At 28.4% G+C, this 23,051-nt stretch overlaps 1 protein-coding gene across 3 annotated transcripts in view; it reads right to left on the reverse strand.

The window, feature by feature from the left end:
- The window catches only part of LOC107447736 (serine/threonine-protein kinase tousled-like 2), a 131,042-nt gene extending 113,031 nt beyond the window's left edge, over positions 1 to 18,011 (reverse strand). The window contains exons 1-2 of one of the 3 annotated variants that reach the window (XM_043050517.3): positions 17,674 to 18,011; positions 16,454 to 16,536 (exon numbers count right to left, since the gene is read on the reverse strand). The gene's annotated coding sequence lies outside the window, so the exon portion shown is untranslated. Of the gene's footprint in view, positions 1 to 16,453; positions 16,537 to 16,852; positions 17,516 to 17,673 lie in introns of those variants that run through there. The other 2 variants (XM_043050516.3, XM_071178064.2) reach the window with 2 other exon arrangements.
- Positions 18,012 to 23,051: the final 5,040 nt, after the last annotated feature.

Genomic DNA, 23,051 nt, shown 5'->3' on the forward strand with positions numbered 1-23,051 from the left:
AGGATTCCATATCCGAAAAAAAAAATTGGAAAACCACGGCTTTAAAAGGTTGTGGTTTATAAATTATGAATTAAACATGTTATCGAATTCTTTTTAAAACAATTTTGTAAAGGGTCCGTTTTTAGAATGAAAAGTATTGAAAAAGGATCCAAACTTCTTAAATGGACTCTCATATATATATTAAGTTCCATTTAAGAAATAATAATAATAAATCACACTTATGAATAGTTTTAATGTTCTGAATAAACGTTTTAGACATTCAAAATTTGTTCAAAGAGCAACACCTTTTCTCACGAAAACACTAAGGAAAAATAAAGCCTAAAATATTGAACAATGAGCAAAATAAAAAATGAACCATCCAGGATAACTTTTGATCTAATAAACAGATCTTCACGTTCTAGGACTCAATCTTAATCGCTCGAGGAGGTGACCTCAAATGTGTCAATTAATTAGTGCAGGCAATATTTTAAGTTATTTTCGTGATTGCGACTACATCCAACATTTTGGGGGTAAGAAATCCGAATCCGTCGGGGAAAAAAAGGCATGTTTAGTTAGAGAAAAAGTACGTTTTTGTGTCTGAAATCGTACATTAAAATACCGTCTTAACTAATTAATTAGCATATTTCAAGTCACCTTCCTCGAACCATAAAGATTGAGTCCTAGAACGTGTAGATCCAATCATTAAATCAAAAGTTATTCAGGGTTGTCCGTTTTTTTTTTTTTTCCCTGTTGCGCACTATACGTCACAAAATTAAATGAAAAATATAGTATAAGAGTAAGATAAATAATTCAAAACAAAAAACTTATTTCCGTTTTACTTTAGTTATTAACAATTAAATCTAACACAATTTTGCTAAATTAGGGGTGCGCTATCTGCGGTCAGGGTACAAATGTGGGCCTCATAAGGATTGAGAAGATCGCCATCTGCAAATCAAAGACTATTTCGAAAAAAACTATATGACAAGCATAAGAAATTTAATAACCTTTTATCACACTAATTTCAATAAACTATGAAGAAACATAAACATTTTAGCACTGAAATTTCATACTGTAAGAGATACTAGTTAAAGATTAAAAATCTTTGATATTTCGATTGTTTCATTTGATCTTTTAAAATTTTATTTATTTAATTAATTAAATCTAATTCAAGGATTTAGTTAAAGATGTAAGTGAAAGGTCAATAAAAAAATTCTTGACCACGATAAAAGTTGAAAAGCTGTTAAAATTTTATTTTTTAGAACAAAAAAGTTCGAAGTTTTCGAAACTTCAATTGCTTTTAACTAGAAATAAATGCATGGCACCCATACAAGATATGATTTGATGCAATTTATCTTTCCTTTTATAAAACAAAATATTCATTTAATTTTCCTTACGCTTAGCTATTATAAATTGATATAAAAACTAAATCTTTTGTGACCTCTGAAAGCATGAATTCTTTTTTTTCCTCTGGTTCTCCTCCGAAAAAAATTGCATACTGCTATGCAAAATCTAATTACTTTCAAACAAATGAAACGGTAAAAAAAATGAATGAGGTCGAAAAACATAATATAACGTAAATAAATACAATGCATATTATATATTTATGTACAGAAAAAAAATATAGGCTGTAACATATTTATGTTACAGCCTATTATGTACAACCTTGTTAGGTAAGTTTTTTTTTTCATTATTATTAAATATTTCATAATTAAGTAGGTAACACCAAATTAAATTTAAAACTTTCATATTCCCCGCAAGTCTTGCCAATGAATTGGCTAAATACAAGACTAATAATGCAACAGTGGGGGAAAAAAAAAAAAGAGAGAGAGGGAAAATTACACTGAATATTTTTTTATCTAATGGTCGGAATGGAAGGTTTACCTTAAAGGTGCTATTTAATTAGTGCAGACCATAATTTAAGTGAGGAACACTAGAACGCATTATTTCTTAAAAAAGTAAGAATAAAAACTAATAACTAAAAATATCTTTTACATAAAAATATGTTTGAGTAAACGTTTTACTGTAATGATTTTTAACAGTTTTTCAAAATAAAAAAATTTAAAACAATTTGTACTGGAAACATTGAAAATAAATGAATAGCGATAATAATAATAATAATAAAAAAAGAATTAAACAAGGGCTATAAGAAAGTCGGACTATCATTTAACAAAAACGAAATTCCCTAAGATTCCTTAAGTAAAATTTAAAATATGGCAGATTTTCAAGAAATAAAATTAGCTCATTTTTTCAACGTCATTTAAAAATGTTTACACATTGATAGCTATATTGTTTTTTTGTTGAAACATTGCATTTAATATTCTTAATTGAAAAAGCTTATTATTTTAAGTTTTTAATTTGTAGTCGTAAATTCCTCTTAAGAAAATAAGAATAAATTAAATAAATTTATGAATCGATTATTAAATTACGAATCGGTAATAAATGTATCGATTTTGAAAACGAAATGTTTAGCATCCACATGCTAAGAAATAAAATGCTGGTTAGGCAGAAAGTCAAAATAACATTCTTCCGGGAACAAATCTAGTTCTAACTCTCGTTTCTAGAGGGAACGGCCATTTTGTATTTTCTACGTCGCTCTCTTTTACCGCTTTTCATGCATTGACGATTAAAAAAACTCTCGTATTTTGTAACTTAAATAAAAGTTAGTAATAACACGGGTTATTTTAGAGAAGTTGGGGTTCGTAATAGACTTTCAACAAAATTTTTTATAGTCAAAATGAACCTTTTATTAAATAAATAATTGTTCAAACGAATCCCTCAACAATTTTTTTTTTAAAATATAAAAATGGACCTTTCACAAAATTTCAAAAATGAAACCTTTACAATATTTTCACTTTAAAAATGAATCATACACAAAATTCTTCTAATGAAAAACTAAATGGATGACGTCATTAATATATAATTTAAAAGCAAACTCCTTGATGTACATAATTTTTAATGATTCGTTACAAAAAAAAAGTTTCAGAAAATCATAAGTAGATTTTTGACAAATTCATACAAGCTAGCGTAATTACAAAATGCTTGGATTAACCACTGGTTCTGGTAATTTTTCTCAAAATTACACGAACACGACACTATTTTTATAAATTTACAAAATTATGAGTAGATTTTTTACAAAAACGGAACTATTCACAAAAAAGTATGGAATGATTCGTGACTAATCAGCCAACATATTACGGATATTCTACTCAAACATTAAAATTGCACCGTAAAAGGTTTTTACAATTGAAAACTTTAATTAGCCACTTAAGGATGGTTTTCATAATAAATATTCAAAATTTTAAGCGAACAATATGCTGTGACAATAACAATTGTGATGAGTTAACAATTGTTATTAATGACAATTATGTTAAATTTTGTTCATTTCTAGGTAATGAAAGTATTTGTGAACTAAGGTTTCAATAACTTGATGGGATAAGTTTTGATCATTTTGTATAACGCTCTCCATTATAATTATAAAATTAGAATTCTAATTTTATTATTAGTATTCTCATTATGAAATTAGAATTGGCGAAAATGACAGTGAAATGAATTATTTATTAATTTTAATGATTATCAACTATAAGTTCTAATTCTAGACTGATTTTGAGTTTTTTTTTTTTTTTAGAGAAAGTTTTTTCTTTTTTTTAAAATGTTTTTTTTTTACATATTTAAAATATTTGTTCATTTCAACAATTCTTTTAAGAAAAATAAAAACTTTGTAGCTTTTCTTATTATTTCCCTTGACTTCGAAACCTTTAATGAGTTTTAGTTAGGTAGAAAAATACCGCCCAATTAACGATTTAAAAAAAAAAAATTCACTTTTTTTTTGTCGATTGAAAGAATTTAAAAAGCACACTTACACAATTATGGTGAAAAAAAATTCATTTTAACTTTTTTTTGAAAATAAATTACAATTAATAACGTCTTGCTAGGATTCGGAGTTAACTAGACTTTAGTAAAGTGTACGAATGCAGGCAGCGGAAGGACGGAAATGACCGATTGTTCTACTGTTCGAGGAAGTGACCTATTGATCGCCTCTATCCGTTTAAAAGCAAGTATTCGGTGTACAGATTCTAGTTTATGGATGAGGTCAAAATTTTTAACTTTAGGATAAAAAGATTTTGCACCTTCAAATTTGACAAGTGCTTTAAATAAAATATCAGGCCTTTAATTCTAAAGGCTGTTAAAAACTATCAACAGACGAAGTTAGGATTGCAAGATTTGACTACATTAGTCATGTAGCAATATATAATTTCACATATTATATTGATTATTATTAGCACATAAGGATTATTATACACACAAATCGAAACAATAATTTTCTAACAAGAAAAAAGAAAAACATTGAGTACAAGGAAAGATAAACCAATCCAAAACGCAGGCACGTAAGATTTCAGTTATGATTTTATTAGTTATAGATATAAAATTTTTTCATTGTTATCTATATATTTAATCAGGGGTCTGTTTAGAAGAAATTTGGGTCCGTTAACGGACCCTTCACAAAATATCTTTTCATGAAAACGGACCCTTCACAAAATATTTTAACTTAAAAACGGACCCTTCACAAAATGATTTTTTCTTTTAATCGGACCCTTGACAAATTTGTTTATCTTCATTATTATTTTGTTAATCGAATAAACCCTTTCCAGGGCAGAAAACAAGAAAGATGGATGTAAACGAATTAAGTTTTGTCTTGGAAAGACGATTCTTCCATTATTCGTCCGAAATTAATATTCTGCGTTCAGCAGTATAGGCTAAATACCAAATAATATTTGTATGTTGCATCTCTAATTCAGAAGCAGCAATTGTTGTATATTTTTTAAAATTTAAGTTTTTTAATTATAATTTTACAGTGTTGAGCATAATCTTGTATGTCTTTACAATTTAAAAACTCCTTGAAAAAAAATTTTTTTTTTGCAATACCGGACCCTATTTGCACAAATTCATGAAAGCGGACCCTGGTTGAAAGAATGTGAATAATTTTTTCACAATTTCACGAAAAATGGACCTTTCACAAAATGTCTGGACAGACCCCTGCTTTAATAAAATTTCCTTACTATTACTTTGATATTCACAGTTTTCCCACATTTACAATTTCCTTAATTACAATTCTATGCTAATTAAAATCAGGGGCAGTTTTTCGAGTTTTAAATAATAATGTAATTCAATTTAAACTACTCTGATATTCTTGCCTTTTTATGAGATTTCATCATGAAATCATATTATAATAGAGCAATAATCATACACATTTCTTTTTATTAAATTTTTTTAAAACAATTTTCTGGCGTTTTCATTAATAAAAGTAAAAAGGAAGCTAAGTAATTGTGAGATATAAAAGATAGATTAACGCTTATTGGAAGAATTGAAATACAATCGAAAGATAAAGAATCACATCTTCTTTAAAACTACAGGATCTTAATAAAAAAAAATTGGAATAAAGTAATATTTAATAATTACACTGAAAAATGCAGCTTTCACCCCAGCATTCTTATTGTCATGACAACCGGAAAAATAATAATATAAAAAGAAAGGATATCCTCTGGTCAACGAACAATTTCTAGTTCAGCATGCCGTTTCTGCAACAAGTGTTAAGCACACCGTCCATCTCTTAAATTTCCACCGCTGTAAGCTCTGTTACGTTTTTTTTTTTTTTTAGAGTTAAGTAATTTTGCCTAAATGTCTTTAAATGGCATAGAAATATTTTCGACTTTTTCAGGTAAAACCAAAAAGTTCCCAGCAGAATTTTCCTTTGTTTTTAAGTAATTTTCCAGTTTATTAAGCGACACATAATTAGGGGTATAATTGGAAGAAATATGAGTCAGTTAGCTAAGTCTTCACTAACTATTTTGTCTTGAAAAACGGTATCCCTTCGCAATATTTTTCACTTTAAAAAGGCAACATTTACAAAATTCTTTGTTTGAAAAAACTGAGTTTATGAAGTTATTAATTCATAAATAGAAAATTATAACTCCGTGGTTTTTGTGTGTTCTTTACTTTCATATATTCGCAAAAACAGGACCCTAGCAGAATGAATCCAATTTTAAGCAAATTTTAAAATCAGAAAATAATGAATAGATTTTTAAAAAATTTTCATAAAAACACGAGTCATTGAAAATTAGCAAGAGTTATTTTCAAATATCAATAGTACGCCATTTTTTTAAATTAGTTCCTGACAAATATACCAATTATGTAAATTAATAAAAAATAGCGTCTTTTTTTTTTTTTTTTTTAAAGGCATATATTTTATTGAATATTAACGAATACTATGACCACAACACCTCTTAATTTATGCAAATTATTACAAAATACATCAAAATGATTGATGTAATTAAACTTTACAATTATTTCGCGATTAGAATAATTTTAGTATTATTTCGGCAGTTTATGAGAAATATGACTAAGTGTGATCAGAAAAATTAAACTTTAAATTATTTCGTGATCAGGATAATTTCAGGATTATTTGTACAATTTATATGAAAAACATATACAAATTATTGGCTATCTGAAGTTCGGAATTTTATCGTACACGTCGTAAAACGATTGAATAAAAAAAACAACACTCCATTTGCATATAATAACGAATACTATTACCTGAATTGATTGAGATAATATAATATTGAGAAATGATTTTGAATAACAATTTAAAAATGCACGCTGTGAGCATTAACTAAGAAGTATATTTGCTTATCATAACAGCTGTAATAATTGAAAAGGGCGTATTGAGCGTCAAATGGTTGAAAGGTTGTAAAAACTAAAAGAATCTTTATCATCCACAAGGTCAAAAATCCTTGCTTTCTAAAAATAAAAAATAATAATAAAATAATAATAATAAATGCGTGACGAAAAACACGTATTTCGTTACAAGGTAGTGGTACAAAGAAATTCATCTAATTCGTTTTCAACAATTTATTACTTCAGCAGGTCGAAATAAAATAACAACTTGTAAGGATTATCAATGAATCATTTGATGAAAAAGACAAAATATAACGAAGCTAACTCAAAATAATTTTGAAATATTATACACATCAAATTGGTAACTTGGGAGCAGAATTAAACAATAAATATATCTTTGTGACAAATGCTGACAGCAATTAATCCGGATTGTTTATTGTTTCGAAGTAACAAATTTTAAGTAATAGAGGGAAAAAAGAATAGTAAAATTCAAAAACGAAGCAGTGGACGAATGTAAATGCGAATTCTTATCAATTTTTTTTAAATAAAATTCATTTGCTAGGGCATTTAACATAAAGTTAAAACAAAGCTACAAAACCAGTTTTTAAAATCTAATATAGATTATTTAATATTTTGGAAAAATGTTCAGTTTTTATTTTTTTATATTTTATATATTATCTTATATTTTCTCGATTTTCAATCTCTTCTTTAAAAAAAAAAATATTAAAAAAAAGACACTAAAATAGGTGAAAACATACCACATGCGTCAAAACTAATAAAGTAAAAAGAAAAAAAATAAGTTTCGTTATTTAGTCTATTATTTATATATCAAATAACAAATTTAGAATTGAAGATACATTTTACAAAATATGATTTAAAACCAAGTTTTAATTTAAATCATACTAAAATTTTCTGAACATATATATATATATAATACTTAATTACGTTTTTACGTTGGTAAAACAGAATTACAATATCAAGCGTGTGAGCAGTTATAAGTATGAAAACGCAAAAGTACATGTTTACAAATTTCTGAATGAAGATTCTTTTTTCACATAGAAAACGAAAACAACATACTCAGCTGCAAGTTGGGAAGAATTGAAAGGTTAAAAGCAAATAGCTCATATCAACAACGTACTCTATCATTAATGTTTAGATTCTACAAGTTTTTCTTTTACGTGTAATTTATTTCAATTTATCACCTTATTAGTTCTGTCATTTGTCAGCTTTATAGTGATAGCTTTTCATCCTGAAACTTTTAATTGTGTTTATAACTTAAGTTACCAATCTATAATTAAAAGCATAATTCTCATTTTGATTCAGCAAGTTCTTCTAGTGCATGTTATTTATATCAATTCACAATTGTTTACTTCAATAACTTATCATTGACTAAAAATTTAATTTTTTTAAAAAAGAGAAATTCGTTTTAAAGATATTAATAATTGTTTTTAATTCTTAACGATTTTATGCAAGAAAGCAATTCAAACGGGTTTCATTTAGTAATCGAGCGAAGCGATCATAATCATATCAGATAGTATAGCAATGTTCTGGGATTGGGAGCAGAAATCACTAGTTTATTGTTGAATAAAAATGTATAACTATTGGGCTTAAATTCCATGCACTTACGATGATTATTTTATAAAACCTATATTATTTTTGTGAAACCTTTTAACTATGTATTTAAAAAAAAAAAAAAAATGCCTACGTAGGAGAGTGTAAGATTTTTAAATGTACTTAATTTTCGAAGTTGCTATTGCTTTTTGAAAATTTATATCCTGATGCATATTTATTGTAAGTAAAATATTTATAATAACAACTGTTTGATGACTGTTTTTTTTTCTTCTCTTCATTGCTATGAAAAGTATAAAGTTATAATTTATTCGGCGATAATTTTTACTAAGTAAAAAAGGAGGGGAAAAAAGTGCTACAACGAAATAAAACCACTTTTGATTTCGACAAAATTTTCCAAGAGTAGGTCAAAAATTAAGTGTTAAGAAAGATTTCTTTTTCTTTTAGTCCATTGTAGAGTAAGTGCAAAGCATAATCAAAATAGAGATTTAAAATTAAACATTATGCAGGATGAACTAGATTCAATTATTATTTTTAAATTTTTTATGATGAAATACATTTTGGAAAACACAAATTTAACACGAATGTAGTAGAAAAAATATTTTAATCCAATATAGGTTAATATTCATCTAGTATAAGAGTGCAGCAAAAAACCTGAACAAACAATTTTCAAAATTACCTATTAAAAATAAATAAATTATTAAAATATATCAATAAATAATAAGAGTAGACTTTTACTAATAATTAAATTCAACTGGTTTCAAATTGGCTGCCTTTTGCAATGATACAGGACGTTTCGGTAAGTGTTTGCACCAGCTCACAAGGCTAAAAGAGAGACAAGATGCAAGGCTCATTTTCCAGGCATAATATCATATGAAGAATGGCCAGCCTATTCGCCAGATCTCAATCCAATGAATTACAGCGGAGTCTAGGGCTTCCACTAAACCATACAAAACTTTGGACTCTCTAAATCAATAGCTGCAGCAGGAATGGGAGAGATTTAAGGTAGAAGACTTGCAGACCATTACTGAAAATTTCAATAAGCAATTGTGCCTCTGCATTGCTGCACTTAGAAACGAATTAAATTTTTTTGTTAGTAAAATCTACTCTTATTGTTGTTTGTTATATTTTGTTTACAGATTTATTTTTAATTAAATTAACTTCTTGTCCATTTTTGTAGATTATTTATTTTTGCAAGTTTAGCAAAGAAATGTTACCTTAAGATAACTTCAAATATTACAAAAATTTTTTTTCCTTGATACTTAAATAAAAAAGTTAAGACCATTTACCTAAAGTAACACTACTAAGTTAGACATTAATGGAAGAATTATAAAAATAAGCATGTCTTTAAGTCGAAGTAGTTGTCGATTAGTTAGAGTAACACCAATTTAAATATATTATCCAAATACTTTAAAATAACATTAATTTAAGCAAATGGATTTGATTAAGTATTCCAACAATGTAGTTAGATTTACAACTTGGAATTTCATTTTTATGAGACTTAAATGTATGCAGGAGAATTTGACAAATACCACTAATATTAGCAAAATAGTAATTTTCGAGCTTCTTTTTTGGCATTTAAAATTTCTTCGCCATTTTTTTTAAAATTTACACTTTGGGGTTGAAAATGGAAATACTTAAATGGCTCTTTTCTTTAAATTTAACCACCCAAGACTCAATGAGAATCAGCAATTTCAACTTACATCTGACAAATAAAGGGAGCCTCAAATGTTTAAGACTTGTTAAGGCACGACAAAGGAATTAAGATAGCAACCCCAAAAAAAGTAACACCATAATATGCTAATAGATTGAGCTCTTTATCTCACTACTGAAATGCTACAGGAAACCTAGCAGCACTATGTGGGTGTTTCTGGGTGCCCATGCCCCATCATGATTCTTCAAGCCTTGATTTATTTTTCTGTGGAAAGCCCTTAAAGCTACAGTCGCAGTTGATCTTGTGGCAAAACTCCTTCACAATGCTGCTACAATCAAAGAAACTCTAATGCAATACTGCATTAAGCATTCAATAGTCCATCAATGCTATATATACATAGCAACTAACACAGTTAGGTATACATGGTGCGAGCTACAAAGCATTATTTTTGAAATACTCTGAATATCTAAAGACCTTAGGCTTAAAAATAATCTCAGACTCTGTCTTCTTAAAGTGATCTTGAACTCATCACTAGTAAAGATTAGTGCCAATGCACAACATGAACAGGACAGAGTCTTTTAATTCCTTAGGTTTGATGTTTATGTTAGCTTCATAAGTAAGGAGATCTCCGAAGAAAGGAAAGAGGTTAAATTGGTTCTATATTGGTTGTGCAACCGTAACAAGATTTCCTTTGAAAGGGAAGACCGGTGCACTTCATAACATATTCTTCTTCAACATTTAGAGAAAAGAAGTGGTTTTTATGGAAAAATATTTAGGTTAAGGCTCAGTTGACAGTTAACTTAGCTACGACACAAAATGAAAATTTGACTAGTTGTCCATTGTATAACATGTGTTGTGATACTAGAGAAAAGGTGGAACCAAGGAAAAAAATATATAGAAAATATAACTTTTAAATTTTGTAAGTCCTGAAAATATGCATCATTCAGGAGAGTTACAAAAATTATGAAAAACGTTGGAAAAACTTTAACTTTTTTATGGAAAACTTTAATTTTAGTAATCCACATCCCAGTAAAAATATTTCGTGTTCAACTTCTGAAACACGAAATACAAAAATGATTTTGACTATTCACCCTACTCAGAAGCAGCTTTAACACATCTGAAATATTTATTCTACAATAGAATGCATGAAAAAATTAATTTTATATATTATTAAAAACATTTAGAAGGATAAATAATCAAGCTTAGCAGAGTAATACTTTTTTTCCATTTACTGTTAATTTAAGATCAAGCCGAATCAGTCGAAAAACTAAAATTAAAATTTATAAGATTCTTATTCTACCTGTATTGCTCTATGCAAGTGAAACATAGACACTAAACGTAGACTCTCAGTGTACTCTTGGTGTTTTTGAAAGGAAAATCCTTAGAAATATAAATCCTTAGAAATATTTTTGGACCAGTACAGGAAAGAGGCTGTTGGCGAATCAGATACAACTTTAAATTATATAATTGTCTATTTTATGAACTGTATGACTCACACAAGCCAATCATAGTAACTGTTTCAATCACATATATAATACAAATAATGCATAATGAAAATATTAAACACTGTTGTCAAACATCTCGTAAATCTCTTTTAAACTTTGAAAACTATCTTTAGGTGTTGATACTATTATTTATACACTGAAAAAAAAAAATCTTAAATAGCCATTTCAGTCAGTTTGGAATAATGTTCTATTCTAAATTTCTATACCTGGATTAATTTCTCTTTCACATCATGCAATTAACTGACTGTTGCTTTGCAAGCATTCAATTCTATATTTGATCTAGCATCAGGATACTTCTAAAAATATCATTAAAATAAAAATTGATATTGATCTATTATAAATTCTGAAGCTTTAGTAACGGTTCAATTGGTGTTAAAATCTAAGTAATAAATTAGAAAATCAAAATAAGCCCTCACAATTTAAATAATTTTCATTTAAATCATAGCATCAAAATTTTCATGGACTTTTTTTAAAAAATTTTATGATTAATAATTTTTGATTATTAAAAGACACATTTCTTTCAAGATTTTAAAATACAGAGAAAAAAAAAATGTACAGGTGTTGCAACTACTTTAATGAAAATAATTTGAAAACAATTTTTAAAAAATGTTGGCTTTAAACATGAGCATTTCTTTTTTACGCAGGTGATTCAAGTGTGAATCTCAAAAAGTATATTTAAAGTTTTAATTTTTAGATTACCTTTAAAGCATTTAATTTTTAGATTTAAAATTGAATGACTGTATCCTTAGCAACAAGTTCCTATGCAGTTAAATAAGGAAGCTTTTTCCAATAAAATAATAAAATTAACACTCCAAACTTATTCAATCTTTATGATCATGGATGGCGTGTATGATTAGATAGTAGAATATTACACTAAAAAAAATAGCCTTTCATTACCGAATAAATTTTAAATTAAAATTAGACTCTTCAGGGTTAAAATAATACATTAAGTATTTTAAGAAAAATACATCATTAGTATATTTCACCCACGCTCATAAAAGGTCAGAGAAATAATAGATTGTTCAATAACTTCAGATACTTACAAACAAATCCTAATGGTTTATCTGAGTAGCCAGCTCTCCTTGTAATTTAGACGATTTCATAAATTACATTTAAAAGTTTTAATCTTGCAATCAATTAGAAATAACAGTTTTGTATTTAGCCACATGAATTTTAAATAAAAAAAGTTTTTAATTTGATATTTATCGCATGCATACTAGTGCAAGGGATTTTATTAAACATGAATAATTAAACACTATTAAAGTAAAGTCTCGATAATTCGAGGTGCACGGGAGTGAGGTTACTTCGAACTTTCAAAAACTCAAATTATCGTAAACTTTTAGCCGGAATACCCTGGCTGGCAGGAAGCTGGACTCATTTTGTGAGACCGGGAGTTCTAATCCAGTCGGCCAAAGACACCCCGTGCAGTAAATGGTGACTGGCGCAAGTTAAACTAGTCGGGTCACAAAGTCCTCAAAACAAATTATACCTCTGGAGGTACTGACTTGGAGATTGATTGTTCTTTGGTTCTTGTAAAAATTACGATCTGTGGATGAATGAATGGTTCTGCCCTATAAACGGGTGTGGCAGAAGTCGAATTCTTGGCCATAGATGGCGCCACTGTAGAACAAGAACTATCTAACCCCCATCTGCCTTAATGGCCCGAGGACAACAACAACAATATTTATTATATAATTGCATCAGGTTACTATTACTTTAAAATAATTGTGAAACCTTTTTTGTTTAAACACACTGTTCACATGTTTCATCGCTTAATACACAAATTTGTCTCTCACTATTCAATAGTAGAATCATTGTAAAATCAATTTAGTAATCATTCCACATATTGTGTATGCTCAGGAGCAAGACTAGAACTTCTCAGTTTAGGAGCAATACAAGCCCTTTTTCAGTAGCTCTGATTTATGGGAAACTCGAACTATCAAGACTCTACTGTATTTTTACTTTAAAAAATCATCAAACTTGTGATGTTACACTTCCTCCGCACTGCATTTTTTCATTTAAATTTATTCTATTAACTAATAGAGACACGTAAACGGATCAGTATGTGGACTAGTAATACCTTTTAGTTACTGGTCCTAAGAACCAGTGCCTTAATTTTATTTATATCCAATCCTACAGCATTACAAATTGAGTATGGCTGGTCACACTATTCAATGCGAAAACACAATGACTGAAAACCACTTTGCCAGGAAACTAAACAAAAAGTGTTACAAATGGAGATTTATCCACTTTTAGGTTATTTTCCTAAAAAAAGGGGGTACATTCAAGAAATGGTTAATAAGGCATGTAAAGAATGTTATCCACATTGCTATCTATGTAGGTACAACTCATATTTTTAAATGATGATTTAACTCACTTACTATAGATCCTAACTCTGAAGTCTAAATTTTCCACAATATTTAAATCGGTTGTAGAAATAACAATTAAGCAGGGGTAATTGTGAGCCCAACTCAAAAATCCTGAAAATTTCTTAAGTAAAATCATTAATGACGCATTTATAAAAATTAATGTCTTTATAAATGTTAATCAGATATTTTCACAACATCAAATTCTAAATGAATTATATTCAGTATATTTTAAATTAATTATTTTGTATAAGCTTACTTTTATCTCTAATCACATTTATTATTCTACCAGAAAAAATATTTACAAATGAAAGAGAAGCCAAGTATAAATTCCAGTTCTAATATTTTTAAATAAAATATACAAGAATTTTTATACATAAATGCCATCGACGATGTCTCGAAACTTCTGGACCTAGGATTTCCGGATTGCAGTTGGCGAAAAATGCGGACATTTTCCGGAGCACAATCATCTCTTATTAAGAGAAGCTTATTTTATCTAGTCTAATGGTAAATGGTTATCTAGTATAATGGTAAAGTATAAAATGTTCTTCCGCTTTAAATATTCAAGGATTATCTTGATTTAAATTAGCAAAATTAGATGACATATGTAATATATGAGTTTCTATTTTGTCCATCCAGTATTAAATAGATGCATAGACATCCTCAAATACCAGTGGTCGCTAAACCATCGATCGTGGACTACTAAAAAGTTGGTAGCTCATCGAAAGATTTAAAAATGGTACAGAACCTTAAAAGTTTGGCAACAACTGCTCAACAATCTGATAAAAAGCATAGCTGAGTAGAGCTATTCATTATAGGTCATTGTGAATGATTTCTAATGCATCCCATTTCAATCAAAAACTCTTTGATGAAAGTTAAGTTAGACTTGAACCCCTCTTTTATGGGTTGGTTTGCAATTTAACAAAAATAAATGTTTAATTAAATATCATAAAAAATGTACAAAAAAAATGACTCGATATCAACAACAGCAAATATATCTAAAGCCGCGATGGCCCAGGGGATAAGATAGTTCGCTTTCCAATGAGGTGAACCGGGTTCGAAGAAAACTACAGAAACAGATTTATATAGAGATTAAAATAAAAAAATTTAATATCGTGATTTTAATCAACATAAAAAATTATTATCAATCGTGATTCTGTTAAAAACTCAATCAAGAACCAGGACCTTTTCCATTTAATAATAAGTTATAAATTGATAAAAAATCGAAAGTATGGGATTGATAGTAAAATATTTACATAAATTTGTTATCAAAGGCAACAGAATGATAATTAAATTATAATATTTTTTTTAACACACAAACTGCCCAAATTCTTTTTTTCCCCTCAGAAATGATAAAAACAACTAAAAATATTTTTAATCACGGTTGCAGAAATGCAGAATAACTTTTGATCTGCTAATTGAAGTTTTCGTGTGCAAACACGATTATTCAACATGGTATTAATTAATCAAAGCAGGTATTAATTTAACTGTAGAATCTGACACAAATACTTCCTTTAAATTAACAGACTTTTTTATCCAGCAAATAAGGATTTTTACTAAGATGAATTTGCTCTCTTATACTGAATAAAACTAAACTTTAAAGAAAAACATATAAGAATAACAATTTTGTAGCACATAGTATCTAATTGGCATGGGACGGCGGGAAACTTTACAAAGTATGGCAGTTTTTAGTCAACTAGTCGCAAGCGAAAAGTTGACAAAAAAAGCAGCCGTCCGACTATCTTAATGATTCTTAACAGCAAACAAAATGGGCATTCACAATAAAAAAAAAATTAAAAAAAAAAAAGTTTAATTGTCTTGTGTGTGGCCGATCTTAAAGTACCAAAAAGATCACAGAAGACGATTAATTTGAAGGGTCTAACTCATAGCCACCCCCGAGCAAACATTGATATATTTATTTAAAACTTTGGAAAGTTTCAACTCCTTGCTGCATTTCAACAATTGGAGTTGGCACGAACGGGAACTGATATGGAAAAATATCCTTTAATTTCCTTATAATGTTATAATTCTTTGTTATTTGAATTTTTTTTCTAATAATAAAAATAATTTGATTTAATATAAGAATAGCACAACTTCAACTATTTCTCCTAAAAAGCTGATTTTATTCACCACCCCCAGAAACTGGTTTTTGGGGGCAGTGAATGTGAGGTGAGATTTAAGTCATCGCTTACCCAATTCTGTAAAAAAAAAAATATACAACTACATACTAAAAATATAAACAAATAATATTTGGCACAATGGATTTAAAATAGTACAGTTGTTGTACACGCATAAAAATTAAATTGATAGTTCAATTTGGAAACTTGTTATAAATCAAGCCGAAGACCTAAAGTAATAAAGGATAATACAATTTAAAATAAAACATAGCATACTCATAAAATTATTAAATCACTTATAAGTTATTAAATCAATTAATAAGTTATTAAATCAATTAAAATCGTTTGTCAATTATGACAAAAGAAGTAAAGCAAATAAAAAATATTTCTCTTAAAAACAGTTTTTTTTTAAAAAAAACAAGTACTAATGTCATTAACAATAACATTTTAATCACAGTAAGAAATTTTGCCTACAAAGATTATGATTTCATTTATGAAATTAAAGACATCAAATTCAAATCACAGTATACTTAATTAACGCAAAATGCAGTATATAATTGTCAATAAATCAATATCGAAAAAAAAACTTACATTTTATACATGAATTCCAATACAATGACTTTATGACTAAACATCGAATGTTTACTTATTGCTTAGATTATAAGAAGAAATGCCTGAAACACAATGAAAATAATTTATGTAAGAAAAAATTAAAATATAACAAATACAATTTTCAATCAATTTTTTTAAAAAAAACATCGTCAAAATATCATGACTCAATCATTACCCCACATCAATAACATATTTTAAATGCCGATCGTTACATACACACTATCTAAACAAAACAATTTAAAATATGTTTAATTTAACTTTGAATGAATACCTACTATCTTCAAAAATTGCTTACAAATTTATAATAAGAGGAAATAAACGGTATATTTCATTTACACAATACGTAACAGAATGATAAAAAATACATTCATCAATTACCCTTCACTATGCATTACGATATTAGTACGTTTCAATTGTTAGGCTTAACACATTTTATACAATCTGCTGAAAGATTTCCAATTTTAAATACAATATTGAAACTGAAATGAAAAACATTAAGTGAACATTCAAGATAATCTAAAAAGGTCCATAATAATTAAATGATAATAATTTTGAAAGATTCTCTTTCTAAAATCCAACTTACAACTGACGATAAAATTCCCACATCACGATGTCAGTAGAGGGCATCAGCTGATTTTGATATCAAATAAGAAAAATTTAACTAGCGAATTCCGAGAGGGAGTTCAGTCAGATCTTCGAAATATTTTGAAAGTATAAGTTGCTAGCTTGAAAAATCAATTCGATGTTAAATATAATTCAAATAGTTATACTAATAGGCATCGTTAAAAAAATTATTAAGTTAATATTATTCTATCAGACTTAACAATAAGATATTTAGTGCAATTAAATAGATTACATTAAGATTATTATTACATGCACTTAGTTTGTTAGCGATATTATTATTGTATATATGCTTTTCATTACTTCTATCACTCACTACTTATTTAAATGACCTTTGAAAGCTTTAGTATTTATAAATGACGAATCCGGAAATATTAAAACCGACACTCAACTTTGTTTTCAATACTGTCAAACGAAGGGCTGAAGAAAATTGGTTTATTTTATTTTCATCGGTCTATGAATAATAGTTGTATTAGTGCTGACTGCTTGGGATAAATAATAATTTTTAAGCAAATACAAGCAATATATCGTACAATTATAAAATGATAAATTTTAAAAATTGATCCAATAATAAATACCTTATAAATGATATTTTTAGTCCACAATCGTTTGTATGAATTCAATAAAAACTTGTACATTATTTCTGAACAAAAATTTTAATTATTTCATAAGAAAAAATAAATATTTTCTTTCTTTGTCAATAAAATCATTTACAATGTCGAATCAATATGTATTAGATTAAAAAAGTTTAGATTACAAATTATATGCAGGCTAAGCACCATCATGATTCAAGACTCAAATAAACGTAAAAAGAAACACTCAAACCATATTAATTTTTTTTACATTCCAAATCCATCTTAATGAAAATGATGACTTCCTGTTCATTCGGCTTGAATTTTCGAAAATTCGTCTGCTCAATATAAGTGAATTTGCGCTACGCGCGCTTCGGCGCTGTCGTTTGTAAACAATGTAGCGCCATCTATGTAGACTAATTTACTGCATTCTCAACTAGAATTTCTTAGAAACTTTTTATTCTTTTTCTTTCAATTTGGATTTCAAAATTTATGCATGAAACTGAAAATAATTATGAAGAAAACATCATTAATGACAAAAACTTTCAAAATCTTTAAGAAATTTATTTTTAAGATTAATAATAATTATCAATTAAAAATAATGAGCTGTGTAATTTTCAATTTAATTTTATTTTTTATAAAAAATGTTTAATGCAACTAATTAACACGAAATTTTGTTTATTTTTTTTCTATTAGGAATAAGTCATACATTTTTGGCTGAACATATACAAATAAAAATATTATATTAATCACTTGATGATTAGTTATACTTGGACACTGTACAGATGGCAGCACTAAAAGTGTGCATTGTTTCTTCTTTTATGTTTTTTAAGTTTTTTATATTAAGGAAAGATTATTCGAACTCTCATAATATACAATACATATCACGTGATATTTTTTTTTATATACTGAATTTTTGCGCAATTTAATACCGCTCAGATGATAGTAATTAATAAAAGGGATAAGCAAAATAAAATCTATAGTTGATAAAGATACATGGGGTTCTTGCGTATCGCCTTTATACTGTGTAATTTTCTACTACTGTGTAATTTTCGGGGGCGATTTTTAATCATATTTGTGTCTTTCTAACGCAAAGCATCTTTACCAAATGAAAATTATTAAACTTTTCAGTCATTTCTCATATAAGAATTTTCTTACCATTTAATTTTTATATGGTTTCCTAATAGGTGTCAGTCCCAGAAAAAAAATTTTATTTAGGAAAGAAAAAAAAAGAAGAAGAAAAGAAAATGCGTGCAATTTAAACAGAAAAATTGGGGTTGTGGAATTCCCCAGTTTAGTTTCAATTTTTTTTTTCAGACATGTTCAAGAAGGACTATTTATAAGCATTAACGCAAAGAAAGTAGATTTTAATTTTTTTGCAGAGAGACATAATTCAGTGTTCTTTTTAATAATTTATAACAATAATTTACTATTGAACGTTTCAAAAAATGTCTTAAACTGCTAACGAAATAAAAGTAGCTCATTTTTTAAAGTCTTACTCTAAACACTTTTAAAAAGAAAATGTCGATAATCTCTTTAGATGAGAAAATTTCACTTCATATTGTGTTGCAAATTTTCTTTCGCAATGTTGCAGGAGAAGATTTTTCGATTTTTTTTCTCGTTCCAATCCTGCAATGCATAAGGAAAAGAATGAAAACGCTTAAAATGCGTAATCTTAAAAATGTAATTGCAGAACATTAAATAAATCTAAATGTACTTGGTATTTATAGAGAGCAAAATTTTTTACATTTGAAAGGTTGCAGGAGAATAAAAGTGCTCATTACTGGATAAATTTAGAGATCATAGAAACATATTCTTTGGTGCTGCCATCTAGACGTTAAATGTTTAAAATAATTTTCTCTTTATTTAATTTCTGCAAGTTACGCGAGAAAGACCAAACTTATAACTTAACTATTTAATTGATGCTGAATTTACCCATTAATTCAATTTTTAGTACTATACTTGTAAGTACCAAGCATGAAGATCAGATACATTGATGCAAACTTATCTCAAACTTATCTAGTGCGAAGGGACCAAGGCAGGAAACAGGCCAGTCAATGGTGCTCCCATTTTGATCCATTATGGATGGCATTTAATTTCTGCAATCAATCCTAACTAAGTTGTTTAAGGCAATATCCTTTAAGAATTAAAGTTTAAGGTAATACCATTTTTTTTTCTTTGCGAAAAAGAACTGTCGAAAGTTTGAGATTTTAAAGCAATCCTCTCATGCACTCTGACTATTTTTATATTATGACCATCGTAGAACAACCGTCGTTTCCTCGCATACCCAATTTTGGGATCACGACTACCCGTGTTCAACTCCGTAGCCGTGTCATTTTGAACCAAATCCAGAACCCAAGGGTGCTCCTGTATCACGTATTTGGAGAAATTTGTCTTTGTTGAGAATTTTTTGATGCAACTAAACAGCATTGGCGTAACATGGAGAAGAAACCTTCCCATGGTTAGCCTGACTACAAGGGGACCAATGATCCGTCAACCTTTTTAACGAAGAAAAAAAAATATTTTTATATATATAACACTTTATTCACGCTGAAATATCGAAAAATAAATTTTAAAAAATAAAGTAAAGTAAATGGAAAAAAAAAATTAAAAAATAATCCGTGACCAGGACCGAATCCCTGACCACCGAGTCAACAAACTTCTTTACCCTTAGCGTTAACAACCACACCACGACTCACACGTTGCTTCCACGAATATGCTGCTTAAAGAACTTCCTTCCGGATAATTAACAAAATCTATTTGGGCACTTTATGTGCCCCCTAATTAGTGTATAAAAATTCTCTTAGGTACGATTATTCGGCATATAAAGCTCTAAATTCTGGCAGATTTTGAAAATTATAAGTTAATATTAAAGGGAGTTATTGAGTGAGTCGTGTGCGTAGCTGCCGAGTCGAAATTGATCTGTTTTTCAGCTATTAATCCCTTTTTCCCAAAGAAAAAGAATTATTTTTATATATATAACACTTTATTCACGCTGAAATATCGCAAAATAAATTTTAAAAAATAAAATAAAGAAAATAGAAAAAAAAATTAAACTGTAACCAGGGCCGAACCCCTGACCACCGAGTCAACAAACTTCTTTACTTTTAGCGTTAACAACCACACCAAGACTCACACGTTGCTTCCACGAATATACAGCTTAAAGGGCTTCCTTCCGGATAATTAACAAAATCTATTTGGCCCTTTATGTGCCCCCTAATTAGTGTATAAAAATTCTCTTTGGTACGATTATTTAGCATATAAAGTTCTAATTTCTGGCAGAGTTTGAAAATTATAAGTTAATATTAAAGGGAGTTATGGAGTGAGTCGTGTGCCTAGCTCCGGAGACGAAATTTACCCGTTTTTCTGCTATTAATCCCTTTTTCCCAAAGAAAAAGAATTATTTTTATATATATAACACTTTATTCACGCTGAAATATCGAAAAATAAATTATAAAAAATGAAATAAAGTAAATAGAAAAAAAATTAAAAATTAATCAGTGACCAGTACCGAACACCTGACCACCGAGTCAACAAACTTCTTTACTCTTAGCGTTAACAACCACACCAAGACTCACACGTCGCTTCCACGAATATACAGCTTAAAGGGCTTCCCTCCGGTTAATTAACAAAATCTATTTTGGCCCTTTATGTGCCCCCTAATTAGTGTATAAAAATTCTCTTTGGTACGATTATTTGGCATATAAAGCTCTAATTTCTGGCAGAGTTTGAAAATTTTAAGTTAATATTAAAGGGAGTTATGGAGTGAGTCGTGTGCCTAGCTCCGGAGACGAAATTTATCCGTTTTTCTGCTATTAATCCCTTTTTCCCAAAGAAAAATAATTATTTTTATATATATAACACTTTAATCACGCTGAAATATCGAAAAATAAATTATAAAAAATAAAATAAAGTAAATAAAAAAAAATTTAAAATTAATCAATGACCAGGACCGAACACCTGACCACCGAGTCAACAAACTTCTTTACTCTTAGCGTTAACAACCACACCAAGACTCACACGTTGCTTCCACGAATATACAGCTTAAAGAGCTTCTTTCCGGTTAATTAACAAAATCTATTTTGGCCCTTTATGTGCCCCCTAATTAGTGTATAAAAATTCTCTTTGGTACGATTATTTGGCATATAAAGCTCTAATTTCTGGCAGAGTTTGAAAAATATAAGTTAATATTAAAGGGATTTATGGAGTGAGTCGTGTGCCTAGCTCTGGAGTCGAAATTTATCCGTTTTTCTGCTATTAATCCCTTTTTCCCAAAGAAAAAGAATTATTTTTATATATATAACACTTTATTCACGCTGAAATATCGAAAAATAAATTATAAAAAATAAAATAAAGTAAATAGAAAAAAAATTAAAAATTAATCAGTGACCAGGACCGAACACCTGACCACCGAGTCAACAAACTTCTTTACTCTTAGCGTTAACAACCACACCAAGACTCACACGTTGCTTCCACGAATATACAGTTTAAAGGGCTTCCTTCCGGATAATTAACAAAATCTATTTTGGCCCTTTATGTGCCCCCTAATTAGTGTATAAAAATTCTCTTTGGTACGATTATTTGGCATATAAAGCTCTAATTTCTGGCAGAGTTTCAAAATTATAAGTTAATATTAAAGGGAGTTATGGAGCGAGTCGTGTGCGTAGCTCCCGAGTCGAAATTTATCTGTTTTTCAGCTATTAATCCCTTTTTCCCAAAGAAAAATAATTATTTTTATATATATAACACTTTATTCACGCTGAAATATCGAAAAATATATTTTAAAAAATAAATTAAAGTAAATAGAAAAAAGAAATTAAAATTAATCTGTGACCAGGACCGAACCCCTGACCACAGAGTCACCAAACTTCTTTACTCTTAGCGTTAACAACCACACCAAGACTCACACGTTGCTTCCACGAATATACAGTTTAAAGGGCTTCCTTCCGGATAATTAACAAAATCTATTTTGGCCCTTTATGTGCCCCCTAATTAGTGTATAAAAATTCTCTTTGGTACGATTATTTGGCATATAAAGCTCTAATTTCTGGCAGAGTTTCAAAATTATAAGTTAATATTAAAGGGAGTTATGGAGTGAGTCGTGTGCGTAGCTCCCGAGTCGAAATTTATCTGTTTTTCAGCTATTAATCCCTTTTTCCCAAAGAAAAATAATTATTTTTATATATATAACACTTTATTCACGCTGAAATATCGAAAAATATATTTTAAAAAATAAATTAAAGTAAATAGAAAAAAGAAATTAAAATTAATCTGTGACCAGGACCGAACCCCTGACCACAGAGTCACCAAACTTCTTTACTCTTAGCGTTAACAACCACACCAAGACTCACACGTTGCTTCCACGAATATACAGTTTAAAGGGC

This window comes from Parasteatoda tepidariorum, chromosome 2 (genome assembly GCF_982258835.1).
Source record: "Parasteatoda tepidariorum strain Cologne lab strain chromosome 2, Ptep-v5.0, whole genome shotgun sequence".
Taxonomy (NCBI): domain Eukaryota; kingdom Metazoa; phylum Arthropoda; class Arachnida; order Araneae; family Theridiidae; genus Parasteatoda; species Parasteatoda tepidariorum.